This window comes from Pseudophryne corroboree, chromosome 9 (genome assembly GCF_028390025.1).
Source record: "Pseudophryne corroboree isolate aPseCor3 chromosome 9, aPseCor3.hap2, whole genome shotgun sequence".
Lineage (NCBI taxonomy): Eukaryota > Metazoa > Chordata > Amphibia > Anura > Myobatrachidae > Pseudophryne > Pseudophryne corroboree.
In genome coordinates this window covers 327,291,479-327,310,769 of record NC_086452.1, presented here as the reverse complement: position 1 = coordinate 327,310,769, position 19,291 = coordinate 327,291,479, and the positions used below count along the sequence as shown (strand labels likewise).

General features: G+C 48.9%; 1 protein-coding gene across 1 annotated transcript in view; it reads right to left on the bottom strand.

The window, feature by feature from the left end:
• NOL12 (nucleolar protein 12) overlaps positions 1 to 19,291 on the bottom strand; it is an 88,557-nt gene that overhangs the window by 19,832 nt on the left and 49,434 nt on the right. The gene's annotated exons all lie outside the window — the stretch shown is intronic.

Genomic DNA, 19,291 nt, shown 5'->3' with positions numbered 1-19,291 from the left:
CTCATAGTCCGTAGAGGATGCTGGGACTCCGTAAGGACCATGGGGAATAGCGGCTCCGCAGGAGACTGGGCACAAAAGTAAAAGCTTGAACTAGCTGGTGTGCACTGGCTCCTCCCCCTATGACCCTCCTCCAAGCCTCAGTTAGGATACTGTGCCCGGACGAGCGTACATAATAAGGAAGGATATTGAATCCCGGGTAAGACTCATACCAGCCACACCAATCACACCGTACAACCTGTGATCTGAACCCAGTTAACAGTATGACAAACGAAGGAGCCTCTGAAAAGATGGCTCACAACAATAATAACCCGAATTTTGTAACAATAACTATATACAAGTATTGCAGACAATCCGCACTTGGGATGGGCGCCCAGCATCCACTACGGACTATGAGAAATAGAATTATCGGTAAGTAAATTCTTATTTTCTCTAACGTCCTAAGTGGATGCTGGGACTCCGTAAGGACCATGGGGATTATACCAAAGCTCCCAAACGGGCGGGAGAGTGCGGATGACTCTGCAGCACCAAATGAGAGAACTCCAGGTCCTCCTCAGCCAGGGTATCAAATTTGTAGAATTTTACAAACGTATTTGCTCCTGACCAAGTAGCTGCTCGGCAAAGTTGTAAAGCCGAGACCCCTCGGGCAGCCGCCCAAGATGAGCCCACCTTCCTTGTGGAATGGGCTTTTACAGATTTTGGCTGTGGCAGGCCTGCCACAGAATGTGCAAGCTGAATTGTACTACAAATCCAACGAGCAATCGTCTGCTTAGAAGCAGGAGCACCCAGCTTGTTGGGTGCATACAGGATAAACAGCGAGTCAGATTTCCTGACTCCAGCCGTCCTGGAAATATATATTTTCAGGGCCCTGACTACGTCCAGTAACTTGGAGTCCTCCAAGTCCCTAGTAGCCGCAGGCACCACAATAGGCTGGTTCACGTGAAACGCTGAAACCACCTTTGGGAGAAATTGAGGACGAGTCCTCAATTCTGCCCTATCCGTGTGAAAAATCAGGTAAGGGCTTTTATAAGATAAAGCCGCCAATTCTGAGACACGCTTGGCTGAAGCCAGGGCTAACAGCATTACCACCTTCCATGTGAGATATTTTAATTCCACAGTGGTGAGTGTTTCAAACCAATGTGATTTTAGGAACCCCAAAACCACATTGAGATCCCAAGGTGCCACCGGGGGCACAAAAGGAGGCTGTATATGCAGTACCCCTTTGACAAACGTCTGGACTTCAGGCACTGAAGCCAGTTCTTTTTGGAAGAAAATCGACAGGGCCGAAATTTGAACCTTAATTGACCCTAATTTTAGGCCCATAGACAGTCCTGTTTGCAGGAAATGTAGGAAGCGACCCAGTTGAAATTCCTCTGTAGGGGCCTCTTTGGCCTCACACCACGCAACATATTTTCGCCAAATGCGGTGATAATGTTTCGCGGTTACATCCTTCCTGGCCTTTATCAGGGTAGGGATGACTTCTTCTGGAATGCCTTTTTCCTTCAGGATCCGGCGTTCAACCGCCATGCCGTCAAACGCAGCCGCGGTAAGTCTTGGAACAGACAAGGTCCCTGCTGGAGCAGGTCCTTTCTTAGAGGTAGAGGCCACGGGTCCTCCGTGAGCATCTCTTGAAGTTCCGGGTACCAAGTCCTTCTTGGCCAATCCGGAACCACGAGTATAGTTCTTACTCCTCTCCTTTTTATGATTCTCAGTACTTTTGGTATGAGTGGCAGAGGAGGGAACACATACACTGACTGGTACACCCATGGTGTTACCAGAGCGTCCACCGCTATTGCCTGAGGGTCCCTTGACCTGGCGCAATATCTGTCTAGTTTTTTGTTGAGACGGGACGCCATCATGTCCACCTTTGGTTTTTCCCAACGGTTTACCATCTCTTGGAAGACTTCTGGATGAAGTCCCCACTCCCCCGGGTGAAGGTCGTGTCTGCTGAGGAAGTCCGCTTCCCAGTTGTCCACTCCCGGAATGAACACTGCTGACAGTGCTATCACATGATTCTCCGCCCAGCGAAGAATCCTTGCAGCTTCTGCCATCGCCCTCCTGCTTCTCGTGCCGCCCTGTCTGTTTACGTGGGCGACTGACGTGATGTTGTCCGATTGGATCAATACCGCCTGACCCTGAAGCAGGGGTTTTGCTTGACTTAGGGCATTGTAAATGGCCCTTAGTTCCAGAATGTTTATATGAAGAGATGTTTCCATGCTTGACCACAAGCCCTGGAAATTTTGTCCCTGTGTGACTGCTCCCCAGCCTCTCAGGCTGGCATCTGTGGTCACCAGGATCCAATCCTGAATGCCGAATCTACGGCCCTCTAGTAGATGAGCACTCTGCAGCCACCACAGAAGAGACACCCTTGTCCTTGGCGACAGGGTTATCCGCTGATGCATCTGAAGATACGATCCGGACCATTTGTCCAGAAGATCCCACTGAAACGTTCTTGCATGGAATCTTCCGAATGGAATCGCTTCGTAAGAAGCCACCATTTTTCCCAGGACCCTCGTGCACTGATGCACTGACACCTGGCCTGGTTTTAGGAGATTCCTGACTAGCTCGGATAACTCCCTGGCCTTCTCCTCTGGGAGAAACACCTTTTTCTGGACTGTGTCCAGAATCATTCCTAGGAACAGGAGACGTGTAGTTGGAATCAGCTGCGATTTTGGAATATTTAGAATCCACCCGTGCTGACGTAACACTAACTGAGATAGTGCTACTCCGACTTCTAACTGTTCCCTGGACCTTGCCCTTATCAGGAGATCGTCCAAGTAAGGGATAATTAAAACGCCTTTTCTTCGAAGAAGAATCATCATTTCGGCCATTACCTTGGTAAAGACCCGAGGTGCCGTGGACAATCCAAACAGCAGCGTCTGAAACTGATAATGACAGTTTTGTACTACAAACCTGAGGTACCCTTGGTGAGAAGGGTAGATTGGGACGTGGAGATAAGCATCTTTGATGTCCAGAGACACCATATAGTCCCCTTCTTCCAGGTTTGCTATCACTGCTTTGAGTGACTCCATCTTGAATTTGAACCTCTTTATGTAAGTGTTCAAGGATTTTAGATTTAAAATTGGTCTCACCGAGCCGTCCGGCTTCGGTACCACAAACAGCGTGGAATAATACCCCTTTCCCTGTTGTAGGAGAGGTACCTTGATTATCACCTGCTGGGAATACAGCTTGTGAATGGCTTCCAAAACTGCCTCCCTGTCGGAGGGAGACTTTGGTAGAGCAGACTTCAGGAACCGGCGAGGGGGAGACGTCTCGAATTCCAGTTTGTACCCCTGTGATACTACCTGCAGAATCCAGGGGTCCACTTGCGAGTGAGCCCACTGCGCGTTGAAATTTTTGAGACGGGCCCCCACCGTGTCCGAGTCCGCTTGTAAAGCCCCAGCGTCATGCTGAAGACTTGGCAGAAGCAGAGGAGGGCTTCTGCTCCTGGGAAGAGGCTGCCTGGTGCAGTCTTTTTCCTCTTCCTCTGCCCCGGGGCAGAAATGAGTGGCCTTTTGCCCGCCTGTACTTATGGGAACGAAAGGACTGAGTTTGAAAAGACGGTGTCTTTTTCTGCTGAGAGGTGACCTGGGGTAAAAAGGTGGACTTTCCGGCCGTTGCCGTGGCCACCAGGTCCGATAGACCGGCCCCAAATAACTCCTCCCCTTTAAACGGCAATACTTCCATATGTCGTTTGGAATCCGCATCCCCTGACCACTGTCGCGTCCATAACGCTCTTCTGGCAGAAATGGACATAGCACTCACTCTTGATGCCAGGGTGCAAATATCCCTCTGTGCATCACGCATATATAGTAATGCATCCTTCAAATGCTCTATAGTTAGTAATAAACTGTCCCTATCCAGGGTATCAATATTTTCAGTCAGGGAATCCGACCACGCAACTCCAGCACTGCACATCCAGGCTGATGCGATTGCTGGTCGCAGTATAACACCAGTATGTGTGTATATACCCTTCAGGATATTTTCCAGCCTTCTATCCGCTGGTTCTTTGAGGGCGGCCGTATCAGGAGACGGTAACGCTACTTGTTTAGATAAACGTGTGAGCGCTTTATCTACTCTAGGGGGTGTTTCCCAACGCGCCCTAACCTCTGGCGGGAAAGGGTATAGTGCCAATAATTTATTAGAAATTAGCACTTTTTTATCGGGGGAAACCCACGCTTTATCACACACCTCATTTAATTCATCTGACTCAGGAAAAGCTACTGGTAGTTTTTTCACTCCCCACATAATACCCTTCTTTGTGGTACTTGTAGTGTCAGAAATGTTCAATGCCTCCTTCATTGCCGTGATCATGTAACGTGTGGCCCTACTGGACATTACGTTCGTCTCCTCACCGTCGACACTGGACTCAATATCCGTGTCTGGGTCTGTGTCGACCCACTGAGGTAACGGGCGTTTTATCGCCCCTGACGGTGTCTGAGACGCCTGGACAGGCACTAATTGATTTGTCGGCTGTCTCATGTCGTCAACAGTTTTTTGTAAAGTGCTGACATTGTCACGTAGTTCTTTAAATACAACCATCCAGTCAGGTGTCGACTCCCTAGGGGGTGACATCACTAATACAGGCAATTGCTCTGCTTCCACATCATTTTCCTCCTCATACATGTCGATACAATCGTACCGACACCCAGCACACACACAGGGAATGCTCTGATAGAGGACAGGACCCCACTAGCCCTTTGGGGAGACAGAGGGAGAGTTTGCCAGCACACACCAGAGCGCTATATATATCTATAGGGATAACCTTATATAAGTGTTACTCCCTTTTATAGCTGCTGTTTATAATTTAGCTGCCAATAGTGCCCCCCCTCTCTCGTTTTTACCCTGATTCTGTAGGGACTGCAGGGGAGAGTCAGGGAGCCGTCCTTCCAGCGGAACTGTGAGGGAAAATGGCGCTTGTGTGCTGAGGAGATAGGCTCCGCCCCTTCACGACGGCCTTATCTCCCGCTTTTTTCTGGAAAACTGGCAGGGGTTAAATACATCCATATAGCCCAGGAGCTATATGTGATGTATTTCTTTTGCCATCCTAAGGTATTTCTGTTTTTATTGCGTCTCAGGGCGCTCCCCCCCAGCGCCCTGCACCCTCAGTGACCGGAGTGTGAAGTGTGCTGAGAGCAATGGCGCACAGCTGCAGTGCTGTGCGCTACCTTAGTTGAAGACAGGAACGTCTTCTGCCGCCGATTTCACCGGACCTCTTCGTTCTTCTGGCTCTGTAAGGGGGCCGGCGGCGCGGCTCCGGGACCCATCCAGGCTGAACCTGTGATCGTCCCTCTGGAGCTAATGTCCAGTAGCCTAAGAAACCCAATCCACTCTGCACGCAGGTGAGTTCGTTTCTTCTCCCCTTAGTCCCACGATGCAGTGAGCCTGTTGCCAGCAGGACTCACTGAAAATAAAAAACCTAAAATAAACTTTTACTCTAAGCAGCTCAGGAGAGCCACCTAGCATGCACCCTTCTCGTTCGGGCACAAAAATCTAACTGAGGCTTGGAGGAGGGTCATAGGGGGAGGAGCCAGTGCACACCAGCTAGTTCAAGCTTTTACTTTTGTGCCCAGTCTCCTGCGGAGCCGCTATTCCCCATGGTCCTTACGGAGTCCCAGCATCCACTTAGGACGTTAGAGAAAAAAACGTGTTTATTTTGTTCTGGCGTGTGGTGTACCTTGTATCACTACACACAACCTTCACATTGGCTTCATGTGCGGAGGGTTTGGGTCTAATACGCCAAGTCTTACACACAATTCTTTGCCATGCCAGTCTAGCCTTAATACATAGAAACATCCTATTTTCATACCATGAGTGTGATAGGAACAACAGTAAATATGGTGAGCCTGGTTACATCACGTGACCCAAGTACACTCTTAGGAATGTGACATTTACACAGTATATACAGGTAATGCTAGATACATTTTGGGTACTAAGGGCAATATTCAATTGTGTTTCTTTGATTATCGCACCCATTCTCCCGTCTAAAGTAAATTAACATTGCAGGGGCAATATTCAATGGTGATTCTTTATCTCACTAATCGCGCCCATAGAGGCCGTGTAAAACGCCAAAACCCGACTAAACTACTGAGTGTGATCGTGAAAAGTGCTTGTTTGGTGACCAAACAGGTAACTTTTCGTGCATTTCAGCTCACCACCCCAATCTGAAATGTAGACGCTGGCAGCCATCACACCCGGATGAAGCTACAATTGGATAGCTCCGTTTGGACGGCATCTAGTGGCTGCCGGCGACACTATTCCCAAACTGATTCAGAACGGTCTGAAAGATATTTCTTTTTTGCATATTCTTCTGCTTAGACTTCATAGAGGAACACGAAACCTTAGACATCAGCAGATGCATATAAAAGAACTACTAGTAACATTCACAAATATATAGTATGTAATAAATGTAAATATGAAATAGAAACTTCAGGAGCTTATCATAAATGAACTTATTTTAGATAAAGATGTGATAGAGGAGTCTCTCCTATGGCACACATCATACCAGTAAACACAATTAAAGGGCACTGCAGCTTCTTTTGGCTACTATTTGCAGAAAGCTTGCAATCAACTGTATAACATTGAACAATGCATTTTCTACTGTATGGGGGGGGGGGGTTTGCACTTTAAAGGGGGCGACAATAATAGGATTTAGGTACTTACCAGGTAAATCCTTTTCTTTGAGTCCATAGGGGGCACTGGAGTACTCTTGGGGATATGGACGGCTTCCGAAAGGAACAGGGCACTGAATATTCAAATTCAGTAACACTCCTCCCCTCCATACTCCCCGAGTACCTCAGTGTTTTTTACTGAGCCGAACAGGAGCGATAGAGAGGTTGACAATGGAGAATTACCTATAACATAACGGACAACCATAAAGTTGACACATAACGTAACTGACAACGAAACAGTTGACACCATAACAGATAGAACTAGAAAATTTGAACCAGTCCGTGAAAATGTGTTACCATAAGATCCCCTGAGCTTACTACAACCCAGGTAAAACTGCTCTGGGTGGGCGTCCAGTGCCCCCTATGGATTCAAAGAAAAGGATTTACCTGGTAAGTACCAAAATCCTATTTTCTTTTTCATCCACTAGGGGTCACTGGAGTACTCTTGGGACGTACCAAAGCTTCCCCCGTGGGCGGGAGAGCTGTTTGGCACCTGTAACACTAGGCGGCCAAAGCTAGATGCTGATGCCGCAAAACGTATCAAACTTGTAAAAGCGCACAAACGTGTGCACTGAAGACCATGTAGCCGCACGGCAAAGCTGCGTCGTAGAAGCTCCACGACCAGCTACCCATGAAGTTCCCACAGAACGTGTGGAATGAGCTGTTACGGATGTATGTGGCTGTAACCTAGCATTAAGGTAAGCCTGACCTATAGTCCGTTTTATCCATCTGGATAAGGTCTGCTTAGAAACTGGCCAACCCATCTTGGCCGCATCATAGAAAACAACGTATCCGTCTTACGACCTGTAGACGTTCGGGATACATAAACGCGTAATGCGCGTACCACATCCAGAGTTCCAGAATGTGCTGTCAACACAGGAACTACTATTGGATGATTGATGTGAAAAGATGACACTACCTTTGGTAAGAAAGCGGGATTCGTTCGAAGTTCCGCTCTGTCATTATGAAACACCAAACATGGTGGCTTGCATGACAAAGAACCCAAATCTGAAACACGCCTTGCCGAAGCTAAGGCTAGAAGAAAAATTGTTTTCCAAGTGAGAAACTTTATATCCACTTGCTGAAAGGGTTCAAAATATGAAGACTGTAAGAAATCTAAAACCAGATTCAAGTTCCATGGCGCTGTAGGTGGAATGAATGGAGGCAGTACTCTGAGGACATCTTGTAGAAAAGTGTGTACCGACGGCAATAGAGCCAATGTCTTTGAAAATAAATTGACAACGCAGATACCTGCACCTTTAGTGTAGATAAACGCAGTCCTCCATCTAACCCCGTCTGTAGAAATAACAAAAGACGGGATAACTTGAAAGATGATGTCGGAAACTCCTTAGCTTCACACCAACCTATATAGGCACTCCAAATTCTGTAATAATGAGCTGCCGTAACCGGCTTCCTAGCTCGTAACATGGTTGGTATAACCGATACTGTAATGCCCTCTTTTCTTAAGAGGGCGGTCTCAACAGCCACCCCGTCAAACGCAGCCGCGCTAAATCGGGGTAAAAGAACGGACCCTGTTGTAACAGGTCTGAACGTAGTAGGAGCGGCCAAGGATCGTATGCGAGTAGTCCGCGGAGATCCGAGAACCAAGCTCTCCGAGACCAATGAGGCATCACTAGTATGACTGTGACGAACTCTCTTTTGATCCGTTTTAGCAACTGAGAGAGCAGCGGAAAACGGTGGAAACAGATACACGAGGCTGTACGGCCCCGCGATTGTGAGAGCATCCACCGCCACTGCCCTTGGATCTCTCGTTCTGGACACATACTGGGGCGTTTGTAATTGTGGCGAGATGCCATCAGGTCCACCTGAGGATAACCCCACCTGTGGACCAACCTTTGAAACACCTCTGGATTTAATGCCCATTCTCCTGGATGAAAATTCCGACGGCTGAGATAATCCGCCTCCCAGTTGTCCACTCCCGGAATGAACACTGCCGACAATATCACCTGGTGGTATTTTGGCCAATTGAGGATTCGAGCTACTTCCCGCATTGCCATGCGGCTTCTCGTTCCTCCTTGTTTGTTGATGTATGCGACTGCCGTCGCGTTGTCTGACTGCACTTGGACAGTCTGAGAGGGAAGCATGTGTAATGCTTGTCGTAGTGCATTGTAAATAGTTACAGGACATTTTTAGACAGCAATTTGTCGTGATCCGCCCAGAGACCCAGTCGCTGACAATTTTGAACTACAGCTCCCCAACCTCTGAGACTCACGTTCGCCGTTAGAATTATTCAATTCCAACCGCCGCCTGCGGTTAAATTGTGTACCTTGAGCCCCAGAGTAGAGACACCCTCGCCGACAACCTCACCCTGTGGGAAATCTGCAGATGCGAGGCCGACCACTATTGTTGAAATGGACGGGAGGGAAAACTTCCGAACTGAAGCGCTTCGAAAGCCACCACCATTCTTCCTAATAGGCGAATACACAAATGTACCGAGAGTGTGCGTGGCTTGAGCACTTATTGTACCAGATGAATAATCTGTACTTTCTGTTGTAGTAGGGAAAATTCTTTGATTTACCGTATCGAGAATCATACCTAGGAATTGAAGTCGTTGAGACGGAATTAGATGCGATTTCTTGAAATTGACACTCCAACCGGGGTGTATGTTTAGCAGCGCAAGTTGGAGGAGCATCTGTTGAGACGGAGCTTTCATGAGCAGATCGTCTAATTACGGAACGATAGTCACTGCCAGGGATCTGAGATGAGCTATCATCACAGACATCACTCTGGTGAATACCCGAGGCGCTGACGAGAGGCCAAACGGTAGAGCCTGTGTGGCGTATTGCAAAACGCAAGAACCTGTAAGTACGCATCCTTGAAATCAAGCGCAATCATGCAATCTTGTAGCTTCAAATCTGCAAATACTGACCGCAGAAATTCCATCTTCAATCTGTAGTAAGTGACTTACTGATTGAGACTGACGGAGCCCTCCGAAATCGGTACCACAAACAGACGGGAATAATAACCGTGACCTTGTTGGTGTACCAGGCTGGAATTAAAAACTGCTGAATCCAGCAGAGACTGAATGGCAATCTGCCAAAACGCCTTCTTGTCGTCCGACAGAGACAGTCCAGTTTTGAAAAAACGCAGTGGCGGAGGACAGCTTTCTTTTAACACTAAATTGCGGATACATCCATCAGTGGATGTCTGGAATCCCGGCAAATGTAACGTCCGAAGGCGCGCTCCCACAATTGGAAATCCAATATGGCCTGGGAGCCCGTCAAGCCACTGGCTTGTTGATGATTTTAGCGCAGCCTTGACAGGACTGAAGTCTAAAGTGAACGCCGGACCAGAGTATTTCCGTCTTGGTACCGGTGGAGGCAATGGCAGGAAACTAGACTCTCCCCCCTCCGCCTTGGCCTGAGAAATGCATTTGTCAATTTTAGGACCAAACAACTTGTGGCCACCGTATTCTTTTGACCTCTGACTCCGCTTGCCAAGAACGCAGCCAGAGAACCTGTCGTGCTGTAACTAGCAACGATGAAAGGCGAGAAGCGAGCCAACAGCCTGCAGCAGAAGCTGTACATAGCTACTCAGCAGCTTCTCAGATTTGATTAACGATAAGTATAACGTGATCGTCATTGTTTCCATACAAAGAGCGCCTTAGTGACCCAAATCTATCTTACGTCTGAAGGGTCTTTATAAGGTCTGACACAGACGAATCCACCAATGGCGGATTCTCCAATGTAGATGTCACTGTGTGGAAACGGGTAAATAGAATTAAATTTGAGAGGTATAGAACCGGTTATTCGGTTATTTTGTGTTTCTACTAACATCTTATTAAGATATCCTAAATAAGAACCCCATTGCTCCTTAGTCTCTGTAAACTTCAGAGACTGACGCACTGGTCATTATCAATGTCTGGGCTGTCAAAAAAACGCACTTCTGACTGCTGGTCTAATGTGCCCTCCTCACCCTTATTTAGCGCCGTGAGGTTTGGCATAGAATTGTCAGACCGCAACATAGCAGAAACGGTTAAAGTATAAGACCAATTAAATTAATACCCTTAGTGAAGTTGGACTTTTGCAACGGCTGAGACTCCTCCGTTAGATTTGGCGGTCTTCTCCGAGACTCGGATCTTGCCGCTCGTGTCGAACGGTGGCCAATTCTAATTGCAACCCAGCCATTACATTTGCGTAGCATAGGAATGAAACCGGGTTCCGGAGTGGAAACCTACAAAACCTATGGAACATGTGGTAGATTCATGTACAGACATTGCAGTAAAACGTCTTTTGTAGTCTTTGCTGGTGCCGTACTCATTACGCAGACAGACCACACAATAAACAAAGACAGACACTTGCACGCTCAGTAAAAGTGTTACTTAAGGTGTGCAATATACATATATATATGGCCGAAATGCCTTCACTTGGCCAGCCTATATAAAACCTGAAGCAAAAATTCCCACTAACACCCCTGCGCCTCCGGTGGAGTAGTGTTGTAGGACAGGAACGTTCTGGAATTATAAACAGGAAGAAACAGGAAGCATGGTTAAAATGGCCCCCATGCCATGCTTACACTGATAATCCCAGATCAGGTTACAATACATGCCTCCTGTGTTAATATAGGCTCAATAGTCTATACAGTGATAATCACAGGTCAGGTTATTAATATAATCTATGAATGTGGCAGCCTGTCATGCAGCATATTATAAGTTTATCCTCCCTTGCAGCAGCGCTGCCTGTGGCTTGTCCCCCCCCCCCCTCCCCCTGTGCTCCGTGTCTCAGCGGGGAGCGGGTGCCGGGAAGCTGACCTTGCAGGGAGGCAGGGAACGTTGTGAGGAGAGCGGCCGAGTGTTCGGCTGGCTGGAGCGGCGTGTAGCGGCTTCCGGCGGCGCTAGAGAGCGCGCTATGCTGCGGCGGTCTCCCTGGCTTTGAAGTGCGTACAGCGCGGACGGAGCGGCTTGGGCGGGCGCTGTATTAGCGGCGGGTGCGGTAATAAAAACGGACCCCACACAGCGGGGCGGCAGCGCGCGCTGACCGCCCCGTCCCCCCCCAGCATACCTTGTCTTGTAGGGAGGGCTGCGACGGGGCTTCTATCTGTAAGCTCCGTCCAGCTGTTCAGTTCAGGGCTGCGACAGGGCTTCTTCCTGTAAGCTCCGTCCAGCTCTCGTTCATGGCTGCGACGGGGCTTCTATCTGTAAGCTCCGTCCAGCTGATCACTCCTTCATGGCTGCGACGGGCTTCTATCTGTAAGCTCCGTCCAGCTGATCACTCCTTCAAGGCTGCGACGGGCTTCTATCTGTAAGCTCCGTCCAGCTGATCACTCCTTCATGGCTGCGACGGGGCTTCTTTCTGTAAGCTCCGTCCAGCTCTTGCAGCATTTAGTGTGCTGCGTGTGGCAGTGAGGGTGCTCTTTGTGAGGACCGACACACCATGCGCTGCTCCGTGCAGCGGCACCATCCCGGACCCATGGTTTTAGAAGAAACTGGGAAGGGATGTGTGCGTAAGTAGTAAAAATTAAAATTAAAATAAAAATATTCACAAAGTGTGGGAGCCCCCCACACCAGCCCTGTTGCTCCGACGAGCACAGAAAAAACACTGAGGTACTCGGGGAGTATGGAGGGGAGGAGTGTTACTGAATTTGAATATTCAGTGCCCTGTTCCTTTCGGAAGCCGTCCATATCCCCAAGAGTACTCCAGTGACCCTTAGTGGATGAAAAAGAAAAAGCTTTACTTGCATAAATATGTAAAATACATACAATTTTCTAGCAGAAAAGGCCTTGAAGCATCGTTGGAAGTTCCTGTGTGCAATGTTGCAAAGCAAGATGTACCACCATTGGGGGTGTGGACTGGCCCTCCCATGTAGCGACACCATCACAACCCCTATAGCAACGGAAGGCAGTCAATTGACCGGTCAGGATACAGACATTGGAATCCCGACACCAGGTGAAATACCGGCAGTCAGAATCCCAACCACCGGCTGGTATTCCCACTCGGGGCTGTGGTCCACGCCACCACCCAAGGGGGAATAGATCCGAAGGTCGCCACCAGGCCCGAAGAGTGGCGAGCACAGCGAGCCTGCGAGGGGACACCCCGTGCTCACCGCCGGGATCGCAAACTGATCCCCAAAGCAATATATCGTCCTGCAAGCTCTCCATTTGGCTCCCAATACTTAGTGGTGCTAACATACAAATGCAGTTCAGCTGTCTGTGACATTAGATTTTGTAAAGTTTTTTTGTTGTAATTTTTGGGGGCTTGAGTACTTTGTGTGCAAAGGTTTTAAAGTCCCAGACCTTTGGTTTAAATAAAACATAGAAGTATATACAAAAATAAAAACAAATAAAAAATACTAAATTCATTGTTTGAACATTTTGGCATAACAAAGATATATTTTAATCGAGAACAAATGCCTCTGCGGACACTTCTCAGCAAACAGATTGCACTGCAGCTAATTTGATTGTCCGTCAGGCTGTCGGACACAGGTATGCCTCTGTCGAGTAACTCCCGTCCCTCTCCTTATTGTTCGCTGTAAAAACAAAATGGTAAAAAAAATAAGAATTTACTCAGCGGTAATTCTATTTCTCGTAGTCCGTAGTAGATGCTGGGTACTCCGTAAGGACCATGGGGAATAGACGGGCTCCGCAGGAGACTGGGCACTCTTAAAAGAAAGATTAGGTACTATCTGGTGTGCACTGGCTCCTCCCTCTATGCCCCTCCTCCAGACCTCAGTTAGGGAAACTGTGGCCGGAAGAGCTGACATTACTAGGAAAGGATTTGGAATCCAGGGTAAGACTCATACCAGCCACACCAATCACACCGTACAACTTGTGATAACTATACCCAGTTAACAGTATGAACAACAACTGAGCCTCATTCAACAGATGGCTCATAACAATAACCCTATAGTTAAGCAATAACTATATACATGTATTGCAGAAAGTCCGCACTTGGGACGGGCTCCCAGCATCCACTACGGACTACGAGAAATAGAATTACCGGTGAGTAAATTCTTATTTTCTCTGACGTCCTAGTGGATGCTGGGTACTCCGTAAGGACCATGGGGATTATACCAAAGCTCCCAAACGGGCGGGAGAGTGCGGATGACTCTGCAGCACCGAATGAGCAAACTCAAGGTCCTCCTCAGCCAGGGTATCAAACTTGTAGAATTTTGCAAAAGTGTTTGATCCCGACCAAGTAGCAGCTCGGCAAAGTTGTAAAGCCGAGACCCCTCGGGCAGCCGCCCAAGAAGAGCCCACCTTCCTCGTGGAATGGGCTTTTACTGATTTAGGATGCGGCAGTCCAGCTGCAGAATGTGCAAGTTGAATCGTGCTACAGATCCAGCGAGCAATAGTCTGCTTTGAAGCAGGAGCACCCAGCTTGTTGGGTGCATGCAGGATAAACAGCGAGTCAGTTTTTCTGACTCTAGCCGTCCTGGAAACATAGATTTTCAGGGCCCGGACTATGTCCAGCAACTTGGAATCCTCCAAGTCCCGAGTAGCCGCAGGCACCACAATAGGTTGGTTCAAATGAAACGCTGATACCACCTTAGGGAGAAATTGGGGACGAGTCCTCAATTCTGCCCTGTCCATATGGAAAATCAGATATGGGCTTTTACAGGACAAAGCCGCCAATTCTGACACACGCCTAGCTGAGGCCAAGGCCAACAGCATGACTACCTTCCACGTGAGATACTTCAACTCCACGGTCTGAAGTGGCTCAAACCAATGTGATTTTAGGAAATCCAACACTACGTTGAGATCCCAAGGTGCCACTGGAGGCACAAAAGGGGGCTGAATATGCAGCACTCCCTTAACAAACGTCTGAACTTCAGGCAGTGAAGCCAGTTCTTTTTGAAAGAAAATAGACAGGGCCGAAATCTGGACTTTAACGGATCCCAATTTTAGGCCCATAGTCACTCCTGACTGTAGGAAGTGCAGAAACCGGCCCAGCTGAAATTCCTCTGTTGGGGCCTTCCTGGCCTCACACCAAGCAACATATTTTCGCCATATACGGTGATAATGTTGTGCTGTCACGTCTTTCCTAGCCTTTATCAGCGTAGGAATCACTTCATCTGAAATGCCCTTTTCCGTTAGGATCTGGCGTTCAACCGCCATGCCGTCAAACGCAGCCGCGGTAAGTCTTGGAACAGACAGGGCCCCTGCTGTAACAGGTCCTGTCTGAGAGGCAGAGGCCATGGTTCCTCTGAGATAATTTCTTGTAGTTCTGGGTACCAAGTTCTTCTTGGCCAATCCGGAACGATGAGTATAGTTCTTACTCCTCTCTTTCTTACTATCCTCAGTACCTTGGGTATGAGAGGAAGAGGAGGGAACACAAACCAACTGGTACACCCACGGTGTCACTAGTGAGTCCACAGCTATCGCCTGAGGGTCTCTTGACCTGGCACAATATTTTTTTAGCTTTTTGTTGAGGCGGGACGCCATCATGTCCACCTGTGGCCGTTCCCAACAGTTTACAATCTGCGTGAAGACTTCTGGATGAAGTCCCCACTCTCCCGGGTGGAGGTCGTGCCTGCTGAGGAAGTCTGCTTCCCAGTTGTCCACTCCCGGAATGAACACCGCTGACAGTGCTAGCACGTGATTCTCCGCCCATCGGAGAATCCTTGTGGCTTCTGCCATCGCCATCCTGCTTCTTGTGCTGCCCTGTCGGTTTACATGGGCGACCGCCGTGATGTTGTCTGACTGAATCAGCACCGGTTGGTCTTGAAGCAGGGGTTTTGCTGGACTTAGGGCATTGTAAATGGCCCTTAGTTCCAGAATATTTAAGTGTAGGGAAGACTCCTGACTCGACCACTGTCCTTGGAAGTTTCTTCCCTGAGTGACAGCCCCCCAACCTCGGAGGCTTGCATCCGTGGTCACCAGGACCCAGTCCTGAATGCCGAATCTGCGGCCCTCGAGAAGATGAGCACTCTGCAGCCACCACAGCAGAGACACCCTGGCCCTCGGGGACAGGGTGATCAGCCGATGCATCTGAAAATGCGATCCGGACCACTTGTCTAACAGATCCCGCTGAAAAATCCTTGCATGGAACCTGCCGAAGGGAATTGCTTCGTAAGAAGCTACCATCTCTCCCAGGACTCGCGTGCAGTGATGCACCGACACCTGTTTTGGTTTCAGGAGGTCTCTGACCAGAGATGACAACTCCTTGGCCTTCTCCTCCGGGAGAAACACCTTCTTCTGTTCTGTGTCCAGAATCATGCCCAAGAACAGCAGACCCGTCGTAGGAATCAGCTGCGACTTTGGGATATTCAGAATCCAGCCGTGCTGTTGTAGCACTTCCCGAGATAGTGCAACTCCGACTAACAACTGCTCCTTGGACCTTGCCTTTATAAGGAGATCGTCCAAGTACGGGATAATTATAACTCCCTTCTTTCGAAGGAGTATCATCATTTCGGCCATTACCTTGGTAAATACCCTCGGTGCCGTGGATAGACCAAACGGCAACGTCTGGAATTGGTAATGGCAGTCCTGTACCACAAACCTGAGGTACTCCTGGTGAGGTGGGTAAATGGGGACATGTAGGTAAGCATCCTTGATGTCCAGTGACACCATGTAATCCCCCTCTTCCAGGCTTGCAATTACCGCCCTGAGCGATTCCATTTTGAACTTGAACTTCCTTATATAAGTGTTCAAGGATTTCAAATTTAGAATGGGTCTCACCGAACCGTCTGGTTTCGGTACCACAAACATTGTGGAATAGTAACCCCGTCCCTGTTGAAGGAGGGGAACTTTGATTATCACCTGCTGAAGGTACAGCTTGTGAATTGCCGCCAGTACTACCTCCCTTTCCTTGGGAGTAGCTGGCAAGGCTGATTTGAGGTAACGGCGAGGGGGAGACGCCTCGAACTCCAGCTTGTATCCCTGAGATACCACTTGTAGAACCCAGAGATCCACCTGTGAGCGAACCCACTGGTCGCTGAAGTTCCGGAGACGGGCCCAACCGCACCTGGCTCCACCTGTGGAGCCCCAGCGTCATGCGGTGGACTTAGTGGAAGCAGTGGAGGATTTTTGTTCCTGGGAACTGGCTGTCTGGTGCAGCTTTTTCCCTCTACCCCTGCCTCTGGGCAGAAAGGACGCGCCTCTGACCCGCTTGCCTTTCTGAGGCCGAAAGGACTGTACTTGATAATACGGTGCTTTCTTAGGCTGTGAGGGAACCTGAGGTAAAAAAGTCGACTTCCCAGTTGTTGCTGTGGATACGAGGTCCGAGAGACCGTCCCCAAACAATTCCTCACCTTTATAAAGGCAAAACTTCCATGTGCCTTTTAGAATCAGCATCACCTGTCCACTGCCGAGTCCATAATACTCTCCTGGCAGAAATAGACATTGCATTAATTCTAGATGCCAGCCGGCAAATGTCCCTCTGTGCATCCCTCATATATAAGACTACGTCTTTAATATGCTCTATGGTTAGCAAAATAGTATCCCTGTCAAGGGAATCAATGTTATCTGACAGGGAATCAGACCATGCTGCTGCAGCACTACACATCCATGCTGAAGCAATAGCAGGTCTCAGTATAGTACCTGAGTGTGTATACACAGACTTCAGGATAGCCTCCTGCTTTCTATCTGCAGGCTCCTTTAAGGCGGCCGTATCCTGAGACGGCAGTGCCACCTTTTTTGATAAGCGTGTGAGCGCCTTGTCCACCCTAGGGGATGTTTCCCAACGCAACCTGTCCGTTGGCGGGAAAGGGTACGCCATTAGTAACCTCTTAGAAATCACTAATTTCTTATCTGGGGAACACCACGCTTCTTCACACAGTTCATTTAACTCATCAGATGGGGGAAAAGTCACTGGCTGCTTTTTCTCCCCAAACATAATACCCTTTTTAGTGGTAACCGGGTTAATGTCAGAAATGTGCAACACATTTTTCATTGCCGTAATCATGCATCGGATGGCCCTTGTGGATTGTACATTTGTCTCATCCTCGTCTACACTGGAGTCAGACTCCGTGTCGACATCTGTGTCTGCCATCTGAGGTAGCGGGCGTTTTTGAGCCCCTGATGGCCCCTGAGATGCCTGGGCATGCGCGGGCTGAGATGCCGGCTGTCCCAAAGCTGTTACGTCATCGAACCTTTTATGCAAGGAGTTGACACTGTCGGTTAATACCTTCCACATATCCATCCACTCTGGTGTCGGCCCCGCAGGGGGCGACATCACACTTATCGGCTCCTGCTCCGCCTCCACGTAAGCGTCCTCATCAAACATGTCGACACAGCCGTACCGACACACCGCACACACACACAGGGAATGCTCCGACTGAGGACAGGACCCCACAAAGTCCTTTGGGGAGACAGAGAGAGAGTATGCCAGCACACACCAAAGCGCTATATAACAGAGGGATTTACAGTAACACAAAGTGAATTTTCCCCCAATAGCTGCTTATATCACCTTTTGCGCCTAAATTTATGTGCCCCCCCTCTCTTTTTTTACCCTTCTCGTAGTGTATACTGCAGGGGAGAGCCTGGGGAGCGTCCTTCCAGCGGAGCTGTGAAGAGAAAATGGCGCTGGCTGTGCTGAGGAAGATAGCCCCACCCCTTCAGCGGCGGGCTTCTCCCGCTTTTTTAATAATATTTATGGCGGGGGATTAGGCACATATACAGTTTATAACTGTATTATGTGCATTTTGCCAAAAAGGTATACATATTGCAGCCCAGGGCGCCCCCCCCCCCCAGCGCCCTGCACCCACCAGTGACCGGAGCGTGTGGTGTGCTGTGGGAGCAATGGCGCACAGCTGCAGTGCTGTGCGCTACCTTATTGAAGACCGGAGTCTTCAGCCGCCGATTTTCTCCTGGTTCTTCCGTCTTATGGCTCTGCAAGGGGGACGGCGACGCGGCTCCGGGAACGGACGATCGAGGTCGGGCCCGGTGTTCGATCCCTCTGGAGCTAATGGTGTCCAGTAGCCTTAGAAGCACAAGCTAGCTGCAAGCAGGTAGGTTTGCTTCTCTCCCCTCAGTCCCTCGTAGCAGTGAGTCTGTTGCCAGCAGATCTCACTGAAAATAAAAAACCTAACAAATACTTTCTTTTCTAGTAAGCTCAGGAGAGCCCACTAGGTGCATCCAGCTCTGGCCGGGCACAGATTCTAACTGGGGTCTGGAGGAGGGGCATAGAGGGAGGAGCCAGTGCACACCAGATATAGTACCTAATCTTTCTTTTAAGAGTGCCCAGTCTCCTGCGGAGCCCGTCTATTCCCCATGGTCCTTACGAAGTACCCAGCATCCCCCCAGCATCCACTAGGACGTCAGAGAAAATAAAACAAACACGTTTTGGGTGGAGAGCGAAAACAAATAAAATCAGGGAGGTGGACCTGTCTGCGGCTCCCACCAGAGGGCCATATATAGTGAGGGCAATAGTCACGTGCCCCTTGGGCTGCAGATTGTGCATGGCTGGTTTAGCAGGTCTATAAAAACTGCAAGTTGGTTTCTGATTCTTGACTGCTAGATAATATATCTTCACTACACAAAGGCAATAGGAAAAGGGTGGTTAAAAGGAAATAGATGCAGCAATTTTGTAACTTCCCCAGTGACTTTTAAGCAAGCAGCATGGATGCAACAGTGTGCATAATATAAATTAAGATCACACTGTTTCTTCACCCTGAATGATCTCAGCTATTCTGAGTATTCCACGATATTTAAACTGCATTTGTTT